We start from the raw sequence: 6,933 nt of genomic DNA, 5'->3' as shown, positions 1-6,933 counted from the left end.
TGTGGCCTCTCCCGTTGCGGAGCACAGGCTCCGGACGCGCAGGCTCAGCGGCCATGGCTCACGGGCCCAGCCGCTCCGCGGCATGTGGGATCTTCCCAGACCGGGGCACGAACCCGCGTCCCCTGCACTGGCAGGCGGACTCTCAACCACTGCGCCACCAGGGAAGCCCTTAAACATTTTTTATTCTGCTGCTGGTTATTACCATACCTCTGAAACTTATGTTAATTCCTCCATTTCTCGTTCATCAACTTTAGATAGTATCTATTAAAAGATGATAAATTTAGTTCATATTTCTTTATCCACTACTAAGTTTTTCCAGTTACAGTATTTTGGTTCTTGTGGTGTTTATCTATAATTTTAAAGAATATGCTTAAACCCCATATTTTGTTACATAAATTTTAAATATATCTTGATTCTTACTAGGTAAAGGGGAGAAAAATCTGTGTCTGACATTACCTTCCACATCTCTCTGCTGTTTTAACAGACTTCCGTCTTTTTTTACATTATCAATGTTAATATTAGATTCTCTTTTATAGTTACTATTGTCTTCCAAGTTTTGTTTATATGTTGATTCTACAAACTGAAATAGCATTTACATTATTCCAATTATTAAATTACTCCTTACTGAAAGACTGAATAGCTCTACCTATTGAGGAAAAAAAGGTAATCTATATCATCAAAATGGAAAGATGAATGTTCCAAGTGTCAAGCTCAAATGGGATTACTTAAACCCAATCTTCAAGAATTTCTATTAAATTATTCATTTAGCCAAGGATACCTTTAATTTCCAAGAAATCTTTTTTCCTTGATTATTCTTGTTACCAGCCACCTATTCTTTGGCTTCTTGACTCTGAAGATGTTAGGGTTTGGGGAGTCTTTTTAATCATTTTTTTTTTCAGTTCTCTTAATTAACTGTTTTCTTCAGGAGTCAACTGTTACATCTGTTCCACTTGGACCGTCTCATTTTTGCTGTTGGTTTCTTCTAAATTTTCTGGTTTTGCTTTTGGTTTTTTTTTCCATACACATGCATGATTAAAAAGATTGATCAATACTGGTAGCATGATTTTCAACTGTGCTATTATAGACCTGTCCCTTGAATGAAAAGATGAATGGTAGGGTCTATGTACATATAAGCTAGTACAGTCAGCCCTATGCATCCATAAGTTCCACATCCACAGATTCAACCAACTTAAGATCCAAAATATTCCAAAAATATTCCAGAAAGTTCCAAAATGCAATACTTAAATTGGCTGTGCGCTGGCAACTATGTACCTAGCATTTACATTGTATTAGGTATTATAAGTAATCTATAGATGATGTAAAGCATACAGAAGGATGTGCACAGGTTATATGCAAATACTGTGCCATTTTATATAACGGACTCGAACATCTGTGGATTGTGGTATCCACAGGGCATCCTGGAACTGATTGCCCACAGATACTGAGGGATGACTGTATTCTTTAAGGGTGCATTTAGATATTTTGTTAACCATGTATTTTTTTTTAATTTGAAATACATTTTTAATGTATTTTTTTGAAATTTGACTTTTTAAAAAATGCATGAAAATATCATTTATTTTATTTACTTAGTTTTTTGTGTGCCAGAATTCACTCACTCACTCTCTATTAGGAATACGCCTTGGACCGAGGGCCTGAAGGTTAAACATAATTTCCAGGTATGGTCAGCAGAGGACAGCAAAGGGTAGTGGAACAAGTGCTCACTGCCCAGGCCTGGGCATCCCTCTCTTTTACCTTTTCGTGGAGGTAAAAATTAATTAGCAGGTAGTAGAAGGTCCAGAGTGCCAGAATCAGGAGAGAAGTTACTCACAGGGACAGTGACCCAGAATGGGGATTAAGCTGAGGAGGGAGTGGAAAGGTTTAGCCACAATTCACAGCCTGGTGTCTGTCACAGAGATGTGGACAACTAGACATCAGGAGGTGAATCATCAATTAGAGCACTTTCACAGTTCTGACTGCTACTCCCAGCCTGTCTAAAACCCAAGGTCTAGCTCCTTTTTTTTTTTTTTTTTGCGGTACGTGGGCCTCTCCCGTTGCGGAGCACAGGCTCTGGATGCGCAGGCTCACGGGCCCAGCCGCTCCGCGGCATGTGGGATCCTCCCGGACCGGGGCACGAACCCGCGTCCCCTGCATCGGCAGGCGGACTCTCAATCACTGCACCACCAGGGAAGCCCCTAGCTCCTTAAAGTAACAGGAGTCGACTATCCACCTTAGGAACTGATACAAACTTCCTGTCTGAGAGTTGGTCCGTGCTGCCAGCATTGGCTAAGGGTTCCACAGCCAGCCATTCTGAGGAGAGAGTGGGGTATGGGCACCAAATGCAAATGCTGACAGTTAATGTAAACACTCAGATACATTCCAATTAAATAATTTGGGAGTCAACCTAAACATGGTATGGCTTAAATATATTTTCTTCCCTCCTCCAGAGGGGAAATGTTGTTCAGTTGTGGAAACACTATATGACTTTGAAATTAGACAAATGTGACTGTGAATTGTTAGATATATGGCTCTCAGTTACTTAACTCTACTGAACCTCAGTTCCTCCATCTGTAAAACTAGAAATAATGATTCTCACCTCACAAATCTGCTGCAAAGAAATGAGATGATGTACATAAACTGCGTGGCAAAGAGCTTGGCAACTTGTAGTCAGTCAACATTGGTACCTGTTCTGTCTCCCTGTCTTTATCTTGGAAGAAGATCCATGATACTACTTGCTATCTTTGAATACAAAGTCTCGCTGTCTCCTAAAAGCATACTAACATTAATTAAGGGATTACTGTGTTAGGTACCGTAGTAAATTTTCTGAAGTGCTACCTCACTTAATTTTCATAACCAGCCTATAAGGAATGTACTTTTATCATCATCTCCATTTTACAAATGAGGACATTGTAAACTGGTTTTCCTAGTCTTCTCATGTAGGGAGTAAAGAACGAGGAGGGATTCAAATCAGGTAACTGGATTCCAGAACTCATGCTCTTGACAATACACAATCTGTTTTCCAATACAGACATTTAATCAAAGATTTAAAAATCTAAGGGAAAAAATAGAATTAAGAAAATAGTCTTGTCTTTGCAGTGTGTTTAAATGTTGGTACTATTGGCATAGGATCACCTCTTCTATTTGATATTTAGGGCAAAAGTTCAGTGTTCAATGAAATTAATGAAAACACTTTGTTGCAGACTTAGAGAATGGACATGTGGACACAGTGGGGGAAGGGGAGGGTGGGATGAATTGGGAGATGAGGATTGACATATATAAAATAGAGAGCTATGTGTGAAACAGAGAGCTAGTGGGAAGCTGCTGTAAAGCACAGGCAGCTCAGCTCGGTGCTCTGTGGTGACCTAGATGCGTGTGATGGGGTGGGGAGGGAGGTCCAGAAGAGAGGGGATATGTGTATACATATAGCTGATTCACTTCACTGTACAGCAGAAACTAACACAACATTGTAAAGCAATTTTACTCCAATAAAAAAATAAATGAATAAGTTTTTTTTAAAAAAGAAAACACACCTTGTCACTGTTATTCCATTTAGAGTTATTTCATAAAATTAAAAGAACTAACAACGGTATTTGGAAGACATTCAGCTTTAGCTATTACATTTAAAGATAACTATTACATGACTAAGGAAAGCTTCCTTGATCTTTCTGAGAAAAGGTTTTCTCTCTTTTGCTTCACTACAAGGGGAAGGTGGTACAAAAACACTTCTTTCTCAATGGATGCCTAAAAAACAATCACAATCCTGGTTACATGTAAGAATCATGCAAAACGCTTTGTATAAATACAGGTTTTCTGGAACTGGTGACTCAAAACCTCTGGGAGAGTACAGCCTAAAAAGCTCCTCAAAGCAATTCTGATGCATATCAGAACTGATTACCAGTGACTAGATTCTAGAAGGGGAGAAGTCTTCCTGGCCTCTAACCTCTCCAAAAGGGAGAGGCAGAGAATGGAGATAATTTGGGAATTGGGGAAGGTGCAGAGATATGTCTGCCTACATTTCTTGCCTGACATAGATTCTGCCAAATGCTTGATGAGAGGCCAAAAAGTGTTGCCCAATGAGCCTCCATGGTTCTAAATAGTCAAGCATGTCCAGACTAGCACTATCCCTTTAAAAGTGGTGAGCAGTCTCTGGAGGCCACTGTCTATATACCGCATCTGTGCTAGTTTGGTTTTAAGAGGAGAGGCCTTAACAAGGTCACAGAGGACTAAAAAGACCTGTGCTTCTGGCTTCCACCCACCTTTTCAGACTTACTTCACCCTCCTGTACCTTCTGTTAGTGTCTCCATTCTAGCAAACTCTTTCATGTCTCTGAAATTTCATATACTCAAATTCTATCCCTTCAGCATGAAATATGAAACATCCTCTCCCGGACTTCCCTGGTGGCACAGTGGTTAAGAATCCACATGCCAACGCTAGGGGACATGGGTTTGATCTCTGGTCCAGGAAGTTCCCACATGCCGCAGAGTGACTAAGCCCATGTGCCACAACTATTGAGCCTGCGCTCTAGAGCCCACGAGCCACAACTACTGAGCCCACGTGCCTAGAGCCCATGCTCCGCAACAAGAGAAGCCACCACAATGAGAAGCGCGCGTACCGCAACGAAGAGTAGCCCCTGCTTGCTGCAACTGGAGAAAGCCCACGCACAGCAACGAAGACCCAACACAGCAAGCAAGCAAGCAAGCAAGCAAGCAAGAAATAAATTTATTTATTTATTTTAGAAAAAAGAAACATCCTCTCCCAACACATATTCTTTTCTCTTCTCTTCTTCTCTTTCCCTTTCTCTCTCTCTCTCTCCCCGTCTCTCCCTCTCCTTCCCTCCACACCTCTTTCCCTCTCTCCCTTCCCCCCCCCCAATTAATACCAAATTATCTTTTAAAGCTCATTTCAAAGAAGCTTTTCAAAGAAGCCTTCCTTGCCTGCCCTCTCCACAATCAAAAGTCAGGTGTCTGGTCCCTCTTGCAATTGCTCATTCACTCTAATTTTTCTTTGTAGTATCTACCAGAGTCTGGCATTAAGATTTATTGGTGAGACTGTTTAATTTCTGTCTCCCCAATTTAAATCTAGGTTTTGTGAGAGAGCTGGGCCGGAGTCCCTTTTGCTCCCTGCTGCCCAGACCTGACCAAGTGCCTTTCTTTCAGTACAGGTTCAAACACTCTGTTAAATGAATGAAGTAAAAGAAAAAGAGACTATTTTAGATTATTCCTTTCTTCCTTCATCCACAGCAGAAAAGTATTTCATAAATATTTTGAATTCCTCCAATGTGCCAGTGCCTGTGAGAATTAAATGATAAATCAAAAATAGACTCATTCCTTGAGATCCTTAGAGTCTAGTGGGGAATAAAAGATATGTATTCAGGTAACTATTACAGGAGCCTTACAAGGGAAACCACAAACTTCATTATATGATCAAATTTCAGTCCTCCACCGTTGTCAAAGGAAAGAGGCCGTCCCTGTGAGAAGAGGTTAGGGGACCTCACTGCTCAGAGGCTGGGAGTCAGCTGGATTTGAATCCTTTAGTTGCACCGTGGCTGCTTGGTTTCACAGTACCTAAACTATCTGTGCATCAGCCTCCTCAGCTGTACAGTGTCAATTTTCAAGTGGAAAGAGAAAGGTGTCTTTACATAAAATGTTTGTAGCAGATTACTGTAGATTCCCTAACACTGAAGAAGATATACAGATGGCAAATAAGCACATGAAAAGATGTTCAGCATCATTAACTATTAGGGAAATGCAAATTAAATTCACAATGAGATGGCACTACACAGCTATCAGAATGCCTAAGATAAAAAATGACACCACCAAATGCTTGTGTGGACTTGGAGAAACAATCATTCATACAGTGCTGGTGAGAATGTGAAATGGTACAGCCACTCCAAAAAACAATTTGACAGTTTCTTAAAAAACAAAAGATACAACTACCATACAACCAGACATTTGCACTCCTGGGCATTTAGCCTAGAGAAATGGATACTTATGTTGACACAAAAACGTGTGCACAAATGTTTGTTGCAGCTTTATTTGTAACAGCCCAACACTGAAGACAACCTGGGCCTTCCTTAACAGTTGGTTAAGCAAACTGTGACACATCATTATCATCGACTACTACCAAGAGTTACAAAGAAATGAACTATTAATACCTGCAACAATCTGGATGAATCTCCCATTATGCTGAGTGGAAAAGAGCAAATCCCAAAGTGTTACATACTAAATGATCCTGTTGATATAACATTCGTGAAAATGGCAAAATTAAAGAAATGGAGAAAGATTAATGGTTTCCAGGGATTAAAGAGGTGGTAGAAGTGGGAGGGAAGTCTGTGTGGCTGTAAACTGGTAATATAAAGGATCCCTGAGGTGATGAAAATGTGCCGTATCTTGACTGTTTCAATGTTAATATACTAGTTATGGTATTGTACTATAGTTTACAGAGATATTACCACTGGGGGAACCTGGGTAAAAGGTTATAGACTCTCTCTGTAGTATTTCTTACAGCTACATGGGAATCTACAGTTATTTCAAAATAAAAAAATTAATCAAAAGAAAGAAAAGATGGAGGCAAAGTCAGGGAAACAAGTATGGCAGTTTGTCAGTTACGGCATGGCCTCAGAATTCACATCATAATAGCCAGTGATCTTGACTACTACAGAATCCTCAGGCTTCATGGATTTGTTCACCGTACTCTGCCAAGTGCTGTAGACATCCTCAAGCTTCAGTGCCAAGAACTGGAGAAAAAAAGGATGTTTATGTCAATCAAAGAGCACTTGGAGCTTTCTGGTGGTCATTCAAGGCTTCACCGCATCAGGTAGCCTTTTTTTTTTTTGGGGGGTATGCGGGCCTCCCCCCGCTGCGGCCTCTCCCGTTGCGGAGCACAGGCTCCGGACGCGCAGGCTCAGCGGCCATGGCTCACGGGCCCAGCCGCTCC

At 40.9% G+C, this 6,933-nt stretch overlaps 1 pseudogene; it reads left to right on the top strand.

Annotated features, from left to right (window-relative positions):
- The first annotated feature begins 6,586 nt into the window (after window positions 1-6,586).
- The window catches only part of LOC102982826 (rho GTPase-activating protein 20-like), a 22,190-nt pseudogene continuing 21,843 nt past the window's right edge, over window positions 6,587-6,933 (top strand).

This window comes from Physeter macrocephalus, chromosome 7 (assembly GCF_002837175.3).
Source record: "Physeter macrocephalus isolate SW-GA chromosome 7, ASM283717v5, whole genome shotgun sequence".
Classification (NCBI taxonomy): domain Eukaryota; kingdom Metazoa; phylum Chordata; class Mammalia; order Artiodactyla; family Physeteridae; genus Physeter; species Physeter macrocephalus.
The sequence above is the reverse complement of the archived record's forward strand: the minus strand, read 5'-3'. Positions and strand labels throughout refer to the sequence as shown.